Source organism: Lygodium microphyllum, chromosome 2 (genome assembly GCF_053477565.2).
Source record: "Lygodium microphyllum isolate KBCC chromosome 2, Lygodium_microphyllum_v1.1.10, whole genome shotgun sequence".
Lineage (NCBI taxonomy): Eukaryota > Viridiplantae > Streptophyta > Polypodiopsida > Schizaeales > Lygodiaceae > Lygodium > Lygodium microphyllum.
Genome location: NC_141136.1, coordinates 145,499,610 through 145,515,902, shown reverse-complemented (window position 1 = coordinate 145,515,902; position 16,293 = coordinate 145,499,610).

The window sequence follows — 16,293 nt, the reverse complement described above, 5'->3', positions numbered from 1 at the left end:
CCATGGGACTATTTTACTTATCGAACGGTGTCTTCTAATCACAGAATCATGATTAGATAGCAAACAGGGTTAGGGTGTGTTCATATCCAATCCGTTCTTGATTGCACTAGGCCGACATTGTCGGTCCTAAAGGTCCAAATCCAAATCGGGTTTCATTCTTTTAGTGATCGATCCTTAGGGTAAAAAACCTAGATCGTTTCTCACAAGTGATCCTATTTTCGCTACATTTTGTGAATGTGGGCAGGTCTTTAGGGTATGAGAGTTTCAACTTGGCAATAAGAACAACTAGGTTACATCCTCAATGTTCTAAATCCTAGTTAGCACTTGGGATATGTTGCTTAGATTTAACCATTTCTAAGCGTGCCCCTCGGGATTTAGGTGTTTAGGGTAATACCAATTTACTTGTCTACTCTTGAGGATATTTACGATACCATTCTTGTAATCACATGATTCATTTCCTACATATGAGTATATTTACAAATCCTACTTTTTTGGTTAAAACCAAAGCATATGCCAAGTTACGACATAACTTCTATTGATGCATTTAAGATTTATGCTACTAAGCGATAGGGTTTTATATGAACCATGCAACCTTTTTCTAACTTCTTTTCTAAATGAGATTTTCGTATGCTGAATAAGCATTGTACAACCATTTGTAACTATTTACGTAGTTGATTGAGATTTAAGCCAATTGACTAGATATTAATTTACTTTACGCAGTTTTAAGAACCATTTCCATGTCTTGCAAATTCCTATAGATTATTAACAACCTTCTTTTAATAAATCATTTCAAAGGAAAGATGCCTAATAATGTGACATGCAATGTTGTCTTTCCATGCATAATCAAAGTGTACAATAATAATTTCGACTTTGTAGTGATAGTCATTAGTTGTTCTAGACTTGTTACTTTGCAATGCACAAAGGCCGCTTGCAAAAAATGCATAGACACCTTATGTTCTTTTTCGTTCATTCCCTTGAAAGTACAAATGACCAACTTCGTATCGTGAGTTACTTCAAGTAAATTTCAAATAGCCAATTTATTTATATCGCATTTAGCTAGGTGGATTTGACAAGCGTAAGTGCATCCTAGTTCCATGACATAACCATGCATAATTGCAATACTTCTACGTAAATCAAAAATGGGAAGAAAACCTGGACTTGTGGGCTCGGTGAGATATCCATACGCGGAGATCCCCTTGGAAGTACGGATCCTTGACAGAAGTACTGCCTTGCAAAATTTGGCTTATGGAAGGACTTAGGGTTTTAGGCTTGGGCCTTCTTTATTTCAAAAAAGAGGGGGTTCAAAAGAGGGTTCTTGTGAATGGGCCTTGCGAAAATGGAGGCTTGAGAGTTCTTCTTCTCCTTCCCTAAAATCCTAGGGCCGGCCTTGAGGGTGATTAGTGGGAAGGGGCTTATAGGCTTCCCCTTCTTCTCTTCAAAGCCCGGGCTAGGGGGCTTGTGGGTGTACAATCGGAAAGATTTTAAATCCCGGGGAGTGGAGGTTTTAAAATTCACTTGGTGGAAATAAAAGGGGGAAGAAAGATGTAAGAGTCGCCGGTGAAGGGATTAAATCCTGGGGAGTGGGAAAGAGGTTATGAAGAACTTCAAGAGGAAGGCCTAATAAAGCTATGGGAAGTGGAGGATTTGGATCCCGGGGGGGGGGGGGGGGGGGTGTTATTAAACTCACTTTGGAAGGCTTTAAGGAAGCCCACAAGAAAGGGGGCTTCCTAAGGGCTTTGGAAGCTTCCCAAGAAGCTTACAAAGATTTTGGAGGGTGAATTCACCACGTGGGAGGAAAGGAGATGTTGATGGCAGCAACTTGGGATCCCAGGCGGCAGTTTTCAAGGCGCAAACTTCCCTCACTCTCACTCATCATGGCCAGCGGCTGATGGCCCCCTTCTTCTTAGGATCCTCTTCCTCTCACAGCATCAATTTCCCCTCCCTCTCTTCTTCTCAGTCTGCATTACCCTCCGACCTCGCGACTGTAGCGTCACGGCTCCTTACTCCTTCACACGACCACCCCCTCCTTCATGGCTGCAATTCTCTAGCCGGTAGCATGTCGATCTCAGCTCCCCCTCTCCTTCTCTCGGCCTGGCGGCGTTCTGGCCCTACTCCACGGCAGGGCCCTCCTCCACGGGAGCATTGTGGCTCTCTCCCCTTCACTCCCCCCCAACAAGATTTATATAGGTGAGGGGAGGGAATCCTCCCTCCCCCACACGGCATCCTGCATGGGTTCACCTCCCCTCAGGCATCCAACACGGATGCTTAGTCATCCTACCTTCCCTACCTTTCCCCCAACAGGATAGTCAGCTGGGGGGGAGGAGGGAATAATAATAATAATAATCCATAATACTAAAAATTTAATCATTTGGATTTTTAGTAAGAGGAGGTTCTCGTGAGAAGTGCGGTTTTGAGATCAGAATTGTTACAATGCGACATAGGGGGTTTCGTAGTCCCGGTTTTTGCCAAAGGAGATAAGGCTACATCGCATCTAAGTTTGTACCATCCCGGATCCAATGCCGAGAATTCACATGGCCTCAATAAGTATTTTTGGTAGAAATATTACACGTGGAAACTTTAGGGTTAAGGGGAGCTCTAGAGCAATATATGAATGGTAAAAGAGAGGTTCTAGAAATTCTAGTATTGTTTGTCATTCTTGTATTCAAACAAGTCATATTTTAGTCTATTGTTATTGTAAGAAGAATGATATTCATAACGGTAAATTGCAACAAGAAAACTATCAATCATCTTCATGATAGAATGAAGACAAAAATGAACATATGTTTGTTATGCAACATATGATGAATGTTGTTATAAGAAAGGAGACACATGATGATGTATGGTATGTCAATTTTGGTGTATCTAAGCATATGACCAATCATGTTAAATGGTTTAGATAGATTAAGGATTTAACAAATCTAGGTTATGTGCAAATGGGTGATGATTCATACCACCCAATTTTACACATTGGGAAGGTTTCCTTATCTTTGCATGATGACTAGACAAAGAGTTTGTAAGATGTATTACATGTGTCATCAATCATAGAGAATTTAGTGTATGTTAGACAAATGGTAAAGCAAGGGTTGCAAGTTTAATGAAAAAGGCTCTTTTGTAGAAGACTTTAATGATAAGTATAAGTTGGATGCAAAAGGGAGTAGAGTTGACCGCATATTCAGTCTAGATGTTTGAACTACTAGGTAAGCTAAAGGAAAAGAAGTGGATATAGATATTCAAATATGGCATTAAAGTATTAGACATGTAAATGTGCAAAGGCAGCTAACATCATATTAGAGATTTTGAAAATTTTACAAGTTTCAATTTTAAATAAATGATATATATTTGATCACATGGCTAAATCTTGATCCACCTTTAATTAAGACAATAAGATTTGACCATGTAGTCAAATAATAAAGATATTGAGAATTCCCAAAGTATATCAAAATTTCTAAAATTTCTAATATAATATTGGTTGAAATTCATGTAGTCCAAACGATTGGTTATAAGGTTTTTTGTATTTAGAGTTGCAAAATTTTATAAAGTGTGTAAAGCATATAAGTTTTATGAGTAGATGAGACAACCCTTTTTACATGATAGAGGTGTGAGCAAAAATATACTTGATATTGTATATATAGATGTTTGGGAGTGTACACATACCATATCTCTTGGTAGTAGCAAATACTTTGTCACATTTATTGATGATTGTTCAAGAAAGCTATCGGCATATTTCATGAAGGAAAAAAGGGATGTATTTGAAAAACTCAAAACTTTCAAGGCTACTATTGAAATAAAAATGGACTTGAAAGTAAAGTGCTTGAGACCAAATGGAGGGGGAGAGTATCTCTCTAGAGAGCTTATTGACTTTTTGAGGTCTCAAGTGATAAAAAGAGACACTTTACTTATAGGTATGCCTCACAATAAAATGGGATTGTAGAAAGAAAAAATAGACATACTATAGAAGTTGCATGGATATTGATGGTGGTTGAAAAGAATATGTCAAAATAATTTTTTTGTGAAGATTTTCATACTGTTGTTTACATTATGAACAAAACTCCCATAACTACAGTTCATGGTATGACCCTCAGAGAATGCCTTACAGACAAGTTCAGGTAAGTTACTCATGAATATATGTATATATCACCTGAGCTCAAAATAAGATATTTTTAAAATACAATCTTTTTACATTTTTTACATACACAAGGGTGTAATATAAAGGGGTTATTTATAGATTGAATAGAAAAGGTTATGTTTTATTTAGGAAAAATTCATAGATAAGGACATTTATAAATAGGCCTTGAATGCACGAGATGTAGAGGATATACATATAGTAACTTCCTTGATTAGGCAAGAAATCCCAATGTATGACACTTGAAAGTATTTTATTGTTGTATTACATGTGTTCATGTGCCAAATGAGCTATGAAAGAAGCTTGATCCAAGGTCTAGAAAATGCATTTCTATTGGATACTCTTAGAGAAGGGTATCATTATAATAACCATGTCATAGGTGAGTTTAGAGTGAGTAGGGATTTTTATGAGATGAGAAGTTGGTATACATCTAGTAGTGATGCATTGGATGATGATGATGATGATGATGATCATAATAATTATATATAGAAAGAAAAGTAAGAATCATGGAGTCTTAGTGGACGAGAAACATCATCAGGTACTATATCTACAAGTAAATACAAAGAGAAGAAGAAAGCATCGGATGGTATCTACTAGTCATTTAGGATTTGATGGAGATTCAAGTGGTTCAAAGAGTTTAGATTATGAGCTTGGAATTCCTTCAATGAGGACATGAGGTATACAGAGAGCACATGGTAATATGAAGGTTATATAGCTCACCATTATGCTTAGCTAATAAAGATGATCAAGGATATTGAGCCCACTCTTTTTAAGGATGCTATTAATCATGCTCATTGGGATGCAGCAATGAATGAGGGGATGGTTGCATTAGAAGCCAATAGGACTTGAGATTTGGTACCATTGTCTAAGTGAAAGAAATTTATTGGCTATAAGTGGGTTTATAAAATCAAGCATAATGTAGATGTTTCTACTAGTAGGTGTAAGGCTAGGATAACTGCAAAAGGCTATGCTCAAATATAAGCATAGATTATGAAGATACATTCAATCTAGTTTGCTAGGATGGCAATTGTTAGATATATATTGATTGCTTTCATAGTAGTCAAAGGTCCAAATTTTTAGCAAGTGGATATGAAGAATGCCTTCTTGGGTGGTGAGTTGGAAGAAGAGGTATACATGGAGTAGCCAATGAAATGTGATGATGGTATATAGCTATCCAAAGGAATTATGGCTTGGATATGTTATCCAAGTATAGTATGGTAGCATGTAAACCTCTTTTAGCGCCATTGGAGCAAAATGTAAAGTTCACTATTGATGTTTTGGATGAGATAGAAGACCCTACTATGTTTGGGAGGATAGTAGGGAGTTTGATCTACATGAGTATCACAAGGCTAGATGTTGTGATACTCATGTTAGATTTTAAACAAGTCCACTTCATATCACAAAATTTTTATGAGGTAGGTAAGGATATATAGCTATTTTGGATACATAGATGCAAGATTGGGCTAATAGTATGTCTGTCAAAAGATCTACCAATGGATTCTTATTTTCCCTTGGTAGTTTAGAAGTTACGTGGAGCATCAAACAAAAAGCAACTTGCAGTTGCTTTATTGAGTAGAGAGGTTGAATATAGAGGTGCTACTATGGCAACATGTGAGGCAGTATGGTTGCAAATGTTATTGGGTGATTTGGATGTGCAGGGAGATAGTCCACTTCTCATTCACTATGACAACATACATAGCATACAACTAGCTAGGAACCCAATATTCCATACTAGGACAAAACACATTGAGGCATATTATCACTTTGTGAGAGAAAAGATACTTGTAGAAGAGATTGACTTGGTATATGTTTGCACGTAGGATCAAATAGATGACATTCTCACAAAGACATTGGATATAGAAAAACTTAAAAATTTCAAATGTTACTTAGAGTTGTAGAGATATAGTTAAGCTTGAGGGGGAGTATTGAGATGGCAATGTCAACATGTGTGAACATTGATGATGGATGGCTTGATTGGATGGGTCTATATATCTACACTTAGCACATTAGTGGTCATTATGATTATCACATGGTCTCTAACTTATCACTTATTATATTTACTTTATTGTGCCTACCTACAACTGGCATAGTTATAGTGTCAGTCCATTAATATAGTTAGTTATGCATTGTGTGACTTTGAAGGCCACTTTGTCAAGCATCGCGTGGTGGGGGGACTTGCTCAAGATGCTGCGCCGAACACACATAGAATGCACAAGGAAAAGCTCACTCAAGAGACAAGAAGAGAGATGGAGGCCAAAACGTTTTCTTGCTGGTTTCTTCTTCTTCTTCCACACTTTTACAATGTACAAAAAGTAGATAAGATACAACATAAAGGAAAGTGGCCTACTAAATCAAACAATACATAACCGACTACACTAGTCGACTGGTGCTATAACTATGCCAACTGTAAATAGGTGTAACAACCTGAATATAATAAGTAATGAGTTAGTGGCCATGTGAGAATCATAATGACCACCGATGTGCTAAGTGTAGATGTGTGGACTCATCTAACCAGGTGGTCCATCATCAATGTCCGCACGTGTTGAGCTTGTCAACTCAACACTCCCCCTCAAGCTCAACTACATCTCTGCAACTCTAAGTAAGCTTCGAAACTTTTGAAGCTTCTCTGTATCCAATGCCTTCGTGAAAATGTCAGCTATCTAATCCTGTGTGTTGACATACACCAAGTCAATCTCACCTGCCTAGTACCTTCTCTCTCACAAAGTAATAGTGTACCTCAATATGTTTTGTCTTGGCATGGAACACAGGGTTCCTAGCCAACTGTATACTGCTCATGTTGTCACAATAAATGACAACTGGACCTTCCATCTGTACATCTAAATCAACCATTAACTTTTGTAGCCATACTACCTCACATGCTGCAATAGCAGCACCTCTATACTCAGCCTTTGTACTCAACAAAGCAACTGTAGATTGCTTTTTGCTGCTCCAAGCACTACTGCACTGCCAAGAGAGAACATGTATCTGCTGGTAGATCTTCTATTAGACATACTACCAGCCCAATCTGCATCTGTGTATCCAAACACCTGTACATCTGTACCTGCCTCATAGAAAAGTTCATAATGTAATGTGGACTTCACATATCTCAATATGCGCCTGACTACATCCAAATGTGGCTTTCTAGGTACTTGCATAAACTGACTCACAAGACCAACAACGTAGCTCAAGTCTGGCCTTGTAATGGTCATGTAGATCAAACTCCCCACTATCCTCCTAAACATAGTAGGGTCTTCTATCTGATCCCCAACATCAGCACTCAACTTTACATTCTGCTCCAACGGGACTGAAAGTGGTTTGCTTGCTATCATACCATACTTGGACAACATATCCAAGCCATACTATCTTTGGAACAGCCATATACCATCATCACATCTGATCACCTCAATGCCAAGGAAGTACCTTAACTCACCTAAATCCTTCATCTCAAACTTATTCTTCAAAAAATCCTTGACTTTAGTAATCCCACTATCACTATCACCTGTAATAATCAAGTCATCCACATAGATGACTATGATGACCAAGCCTGCATCTCCCTTTCTCACATAAAGTGAGTGATCAGCATTAGAAACATAAAAGCCAATATTGACAAGATACTCTCTGATCTTGTCAGACCATGCTCTAGGTGCTTGGTTGAGCCCATAGAGTGCCTTCTTCAACCTGCACACATACGTGAGATGTTCTAAATCTTCATAACCTGCTACCTGATCCATATACACTTTTTCCTGCAAATCACCATGCAAGAAGGCATTCTTCACATCCATTTGCTGCAACCTCCAAGCTTTGGCTACTGCCAAAGTAATCACACATCTGACAGTTGCCATCCTAGCAATTGGACTGAAGGTTTCATCATAATCTATGCCATATGTCTGGGCATAGTCTTTTGCAACAAGCCTAGCTTTGTACCTACTAATAGAACCATCTGCATTGTGTTTAATCTTATAAACCCACTTACATCCAATAGCTTTCTTGCCCTTTGGCAATGATACTAGATTCCAAGTCTTATTGGCCTCTAATGCAGCCATCTCCTCATCCATTGCTGCATCCTAATGAGCATGACCAACAGCCTCCTCAAAACATGTGGGCTCAACATCCTCAATTAGTTTCACCATATAAGCATAATGGTAAGCTTTATAACCTTCAAAACCAAATCTTTTAACAGGATATCTGACCCTGCTAGATTTTCCTACCACCGGATCACTCAATGGAGCCTTTACATTATTATGAGCTCTCTTTACACCCGGTGTCCTCATTGAAGGAATGCCAAGCTCATCATCCAAGCTCTCTAAGCCACTGGAGTCTCCATCAAGATTTGCATCAATGCCATCTGATACTTTATTCTTTCCTTTGTCTTTACCTGTAGTACTACTAGATGCACCTGAAGATATAGAGGTACTCCTTAGTCTCCCAGACAAAGGACTACCAGATGACGTCTCTGGTCCACTAAGAGTTCGTGATTCTTGCTTTTCAGCCATGAGTGTCATGATCATCATCATCATCCAATGCATCACCACTAGATGCATACCAACTACTCATTTCATTAAAGATGACATCCTTGCTCACTCAGGGATATAACAGGATACCCTTTCTGCTCTAAAGAGTATCCAATAAAGACATACTTTTCAGCCTTTGAATCCAGTTTCTTCTGCAACTCATATGGCACATGAACATACACGATGCAGCCAAACACTTTCAAGTGTGAGACATCAAGCTTCTTACCTATAAAGCATTATTCAGGAGTCATACCATGAACTGTAGCTATGGGGATTCTGTTCATAATATAAACAACAGTATGAATAGCCTTAGACAAAAAATGCTTAGGCATATTCTTTTCAACCATCAAGGTGCGTGCAACTTCTACAATATGCATGTTTTTCCTTTCTGCAACCCCATTTTGTTGTGGGGTATACCTGCATGTGAAGTGTCTCTTTATCCCATGAGACCTCAAAAAATCACTGAACTCATTCGAGAGGTACTCTCCCCCTCCATCTGACCTCAAGCACTTTACTTTCAAGCATGTTTCTCTTTCAACTGTAGCCTTGAAAGTTCTAAAGTGCTCAAACGCTTCACTCTTTTCCTTCATAAAATATACCCACAGCTTTCTAGAACAATCATCAATGAATGTGACAAAGTATGGACTGCCTCCAAGAGATACATTTTGTGTAGGCCCCCGAATATCTATATGCACAACATCAAGGATATTTATGCTTACATCTCTGTCATGTGAAAAGGGTTGTCTTGCCTTCTTACCAAACTGACATGCTTCGCATACCTTATGAAATTCTGCAACTCTAAATGTAGGCAAACCTGTAACCAACCCTTTGGACTACATTAATTTCAGCCTTTGTACATTTGCATGTCTAATGTGTTTGTGCCAAATTTCAATATCTACTACAACACCTTTCCTTTAGCATACATAGCAACATTCAGAGTAGGAATTCGAGCATCCAGAGTAAACATACATCCAACTCTACTTCCCTTTGCTACCAACCTGCACTTGTCATTGAATTCTTCTACAAAGCAGCCCTTTGTATTAAATCTGACTTGCAGCCCTTGCTCTACCAACTGACACCAAGTTCTTTGTAATAGATGGCACATGTAATATATCTAAAAGACTCTTTGTCTTACCATCATGCAAGGATAAGGGAACTTTTTCAATGTGTGAAATTGGGTGGCATGAATCATCACCCATCTACACATAACCTGCATTTTGTAAATTCTGCATCTCTCCAAACCATTATGCATGGCTGGTCATATGATTGGATGCACCTCAATCAACATACCAAACATCATCATGTGTTGCCTTTCCTGTAATAGCATTCAGCATATACTGCATAACAAACAGACGCTCATTTTCGTCTTCATTCTGTCATGAAGATGATGCATAGTTTCCTTGCTACAACTTACCACTGCGAATATCATCTTTCTTAGCATAACATTGGGCTGCAATATGACCTGTTTTGCCACAGTAGTGACACACAATATAAGAGTTGTTAGAACCTCTGTTCTGCCATCCACCTCTTCCTCTAAAGCTCCCCCTGCCTCTAAAGTTACCACGACCTCCTAAAATCTGCATATCGCCAAATTGCTGGTTCAATCTGTTTTGCTGGTTGTCACTACCTCGTCCTGTACCACGGCCTCTTGAAGAGAACCTGCCACGCCCCCTTTGTGAACTAGAGTAGAAAGCTTGGACCTATTCACCACTTCTTTCAGATGTCTCACTCTACATGTTGATCTCTTCAATGATCATAAGGGAGGCCAACTCATCAAAATCTGGAAATGGCTTTCTGACATATACAAAAGTTACAAAAGACTTCCAAGCCTTTTCATTGTTAAGTCCACCCAAGGCAGACGATACCAAATCATCATCATCGGGCATTGCATCAATCACTGCCAATGCATCTGCAATGCTCCTTACCTTCAGTGCATACTCATTGATAGACATTTTCCCTTTCTTCAATGTATTCAACTCTTGCTTGAGTTGAATCTTTCGTGCCTTTGTATTTACGGAAAACATACTTTCATGTATGGTCCAAGCTACATATGAATTCTCTGCATTTCTAATATGTCCTAGCATATTATTGTCAATTACTATAAACAGCCAATACATGACCTTTTTATCTTTTGCATTCCATTCCTTCCGTGCCTTTGTCTCTTCTGCAGTTGGAGGATCACTCACCCTTGGCTCCTTTTCTTCACCTGAAACAAACTCATAGAGGCCTTTTCCAATAAGGAAGTTCGTGACATGGAACTTCCATGAAGGGTAGTTGTTCTTGTTGAGCTTCTCAATGATGGGGCTTCCACTGTTCTCTGCCATTATCACAAAATTAATACCAAACAACAAGCAAATCTTCTGTAACCCTCGACCTATAGTGTACAGCAATACACCAGATAGCCTTTTTCACTGTCTACTCAATAATACATGCAATCTATAACTAGTTTGCAGATAAACCTTGGGTTTACTCGTAGATAAACACCTTTGAACTTACAGATCTGAAATCAGTAACATGCGCGCCCACTTTCGATCAATACAGTCGAAGTCACAGTGTACCCTGAAATTGCTGTTCGTAACCTTACGGCTCTAAAATGGGGCCTGAAACGGCCTCAGATGCCTAAAATAACTACGGACTAGCCCTACGCGGCTAATCTGCAAAATACACAACGCTCTTCGTGCACACCAAATCTCACTGCAATCTGAGATTTTTGCTCGACCTTGCTTCCGGTGTCTCCACAGGCACTATCCAAGAGAGAGAGTGGAAGAATGGGAGAGCTTCTTACCCATGGCTTGCTTGCTCGAACCTTGCTTCTTCTCCTTCACTTCAGCCTTCAAAATCAGCCTCTCTTAGTGGCGTGGCTCCGATACCATGTCAAGAATCGTGTGGTGGGGGGACTTGCTCAAGTTGCTACGCCGAACACACACAGAATGCACAAGGAGAAGCTCACTCAAGAGACAAGAAGAGAGATGGAGGACAAAACGTTTTCTTGCAAGTTTCTTCTTCTTCTTCCACACTTTTACAATGTACACAAAGATAGATAAGATACAACATAAAGGAAAGTGGCCTACTAAGTCAAACAATGCATAACCGACTACACTAGTCGACTGGCGCTATATGCTAGCTGTAAATAGGTGTAACAACCTAAATATAATAAGTAATGAGTCAGTGACCATGTGAGAGTCATAATGACCACCGATGTGCTAAGTGTAGACGTTTGGACCCATCTAACCAAGCAGTCCATCATCAATGTCCGCATATGTTGATCTTGTCATCTCAACACACTTTTCTTTATGTTGTATCTTATCTATATTTTATGTAAATTATATTGTGTATGAGAATAAGAAGAAACCAACAAGAAAATATTTTGGCCTCCATTTCTCTTCTTATGTTCTTGAATGAGCTTCCTCTTGTGTGTGTATGGTATGTATTTAACACAAAAACTCAAGCAAGTCCCCATCGCCACGTGATTTGTGACAATATCCAATTGCCATTTCTATCATCCTCAAAGAACATGATTATCTTATTCATGTGGATTCCGTGAGGTTTTTATTCCACAGTGGATTTTGTGAGGTTTTTTGGTGGATTCCATAAAACTATATTTATTTGCCAGGGCTCGTACACAAGGTGGATTCCTTGTGTGAGAAGTTGACGGGAACGCCTGTCCTTTTTGGGCATCAGATTAATTTAATATGCACGTGGGTGATTCCACAGTGGGTGATTTTGCAAATGCATATTAAATCAATAGACATTTATGAGTTTAGAGTGCGCATTCCAATTAAATTAAGGTTAGGACAAAGTTCCAACCTATTTAATTATTTTGTAGCTAAAGATTGCTAGGTATTCACTTTTGTCGGTTTTATCTTATTATTTTCTAAGAATTGTGAATGCTTCAATTGATGTGTAGAGCAAGAAGAGGAGGCGTTGGGTAGCACTGGGCAATGATGTGAATTCAAAATGCCTAGAAGATTTACAATTTTGATGGACACATACCTTATCACTAAAGGCATAGTGTCAATATTTATTTAGGTGTACTTATTTATTAAAGCAATTGACAAACATTCATTAATTTTTATGCGCATAGGCACTCACTTAAATATTCAATTACTTGGTATTTGTATTTGGACACAAGCAGAGACTTTTGGGATGCCCAAACACTTTACTATTTATTGGGGAAAAAGCAAACACAAAAGCTAAAATCATGCTAATTGTAAAGTGGGCTATCTTTTAGCTTGGAGATTAATAAATCTATAAATACATTCCTTGTGTGTGCTTTGGGCGTCCCAAAAGTCAGGCTGTGCCCAAATATAAATACCAAATAATGAAATATTTAACTAAGCGTCTATGCGCATACAACATAATGAATGTTTGTCAAGCGCTTTAATAAATAAGCATGCATGAATAAATATTGATTCTATGACTTTAGTGATAAGATGTGCACCCATAAAAAATAGTAAATCTTCTAGGAATTTTGAATTCATACCATCACCTGGTGCTACCTAATGCCTCCACTGTCTGCTGTACATATCAACTAAAGCATTCACAATTATTAGGAAATAATAAGATAAAACCCACAAAAGTGAATACCTAGTACTCTTCAGCTACAAAATAATCAAATAGGTTGGAACTCTATCCTAATCTTAATTTAATTTGAGTGCACACTTTAAACTCATAAATATCCATTAATTTGATATGTATTTTGTAGAATCACTCATTGTGGAATCACCCACATGCACATTAAATTAATATGACATTCGAAAAGGATAGTCGTCCCTGTCAACTTCTCACACTACAAGGAATCCACCTTGTGGCCTTCATCTCTCTTCTTGTGTTCTTGAGTGAGTTTTCTCTTATGTGTATGATGTGTATCGCGTGTATTCAATGAAACAACTCAAACATTTCTAAAACTTACAATGCGCAGTGAATAGAATTTGAGCAAGAGATAGAGAAAGAGAGTACACAATAGATAAGAGGAGGGAAAAAAATATTTAACTCTAAACAAGTTGATACAAAGATAGCTCTGTCCACTCGTATGCTTCCAATGTGAAGTTTACATAGCAATCCGAACAGAAGATAGGTAAAGAGCTTAAGGCTAATTGGAATAACTCTGTTGGGTGAAAGGATGGATCATCAAAGCTATGAAGGGGTCTACCTTTTATAACTTGTGAAAGGGGTCATGATGGATGACCTTTCATATACACATGTGTCTCTTAACCTTCCATGTGCATGTGTGTCTATTGACCTTCCATGTATATCTCCACTAGTTGGATAAGATAATATTCTAGGGAATGTTACCTATCCCTAGTCAAGGGGCTACTTTTTGCGGCCATGGGATCCAAAATATGCATCCTTGTTGATAGCTTCATTACCCTACAACTCGATGTTGTGTGCCTCGAGTTGCTAGTGCCTTTAACTACTCTGTTCAACCCAAAGGCTAGACCCACAATGGTTACCTTTTGGCCATTCGGCCACATAGACCTCGTCTAACACATAAGTCAACACCCACCAATGTCCAGGCTTACACGTGGCTTCTCCTCATAATGGGGGTCTTACAACTTTAAGTACCATAGATCATTGGTGGCACCTTACGAGGGTAGGGCACTGAGAATATCTAACATCCCTCCTCAATGTCTACCTGTAGTAGGTGAACTAACTCCTTGGCCCAATGCTGAGTCTTTGAAGATGAACTGAAGTAGATCCTTTGATAGTGCTTTGGTGAAGAAATCTGCTCCATTCTCCTCTATTGGATAATAGATTAACTCCACTATCCTCTCCTCAATCAAATCACACACATAGTGATATTGAATCTCCATATGTTTTGTGCATGGATGTGACATTGGATTCTTAGCAATGATGATACAATTGAGATTGTCACACCTTAGCACAATCGGGTCCTCATCCTATACTCCCATATGCCATAAGATCCTCCTTAGCCATATTGCTTCACATGTAGCAAAATAAAGTGCATTTTACTTTTCTTCAGTAGAAGAAAATGCCACTATTGTTTGCTTCTTACTTTTCTAAGAGAAAATTCCCAAACCTAAAGAAAAACAACAACCAAAAACTAACTTTTTGGAATCACTGTCTCCTACCCAATTTGACTCATAATATCCCACAAGAGAAGTATCGAGACTATATGTGATACAATTGTCAAGATTTTCCTTCAAGTATATGAGCACTTGTATCCCAACTTGCCAATGACTCTCATGGGGTTTGTTTGAAAAGTTACTCAAAACTCCAACAACAAAACTAATATCCATCCTAGTCTTACACAAGTAGATCAAGCTGTCCACCAACCTCCTATACCTCCCAATGTTTGCTAGTGCTGATGTAATCTTCAATGGATAACTTTGCATTGACCTCCATAAGTGTATTTATTTCATTGCACTCAATCATACCAAATGCTTTCAAGATCTCCCATGCATACTTCTTCGGAGAGATGAAGATCTTTCCTAGCTCTTGTAGACTTCAATCCCCAAACAATAGTGCAACAAGCCTAAGTCTGTCATTTAAAACTCCAAGCTCAAAGCCTTTCTAGTTTGGTTGATCATATCTTCATAGTCACCAGTAACAAAAAGGTCATCCACATATAGTATAATAACTAGATACTTTTCACCATCCTTATAGACATACCAGCTAGCATCTGAGGCACATTTTTTTGAAGTTTAAGCTTAAAAAGAACTTATCTATCCGATGCTACCATACTATACGGACTTGTTTCAACCCATACAATGCATTCTTTAGCTTATATACTTTTCCCTGAGAATGGGGGCCCTGAAACCTTGGTCGTGGCTGAACCACCTGCACCTCCTCCTTGAGGTCATCATTTAAGAATGCTAATTTAATATCCATTTGATACACTGGCCACTTATTGTGGGTGGCCACTATGGGTATTGTGTGAATAGTGGTCACTCTAGCAATTGGAGAAAATGAATGTTGAAAATCAAACCCTTCAATCTATGAAAATCCATATACAACCAGTTTGGCTTTGTACTTTTCTAAGGTTCCATCAACTTTGTACTTGACCTTCCAAACCCATGTAGTGCCAATAATCATTCTCTTTGGTGGTGGATCCACTAGATTCCAAGTGACACTCATGATGCTTTCATACTCATATTGCATAGCACCCTTCCATGTTGGATTCACAAATGTTTCTTGCAAGTCAGCTCGCTCCTTTACTTTTCTCATAATCTCAATCATAAAGGCCATATTGACTATGTGAGCAAAAGTCCTTCTTTGCTCCTCTATTCTCTAAGACCTCCTTGTTCCATCTACCTTATTCTCAATAGATGTGGACATAGGGTTATTTTGGTCATAGAGCTGCATCACCCATCACGGCAATGGCTTTTTTGGTGGTGTGATGTTGTAACGTGTCCACTAGAATCATTCTGGACACGTCTTAGCAGTCCATCGAGAAGGATGTCTAGAAAGCTCCGCCCGGCACTCCCATGGAATGTTACGGGACTTGCGATCTAGGTCTTCCCGCGTCTGCCACGTAGCGGAAGTATCCTGGCCGTTCCCACTTAGGATCGACCTGAATTTTGGTTTTCCTATTTGGTCATTAGCTAGCAACAACTAGCGTCAGACCCGAGCGAACTACTTTACGCAGAAACGCCAGGTCTGAAGCGGATTCACGCTGCACTTGGTTCAAGGAGAATG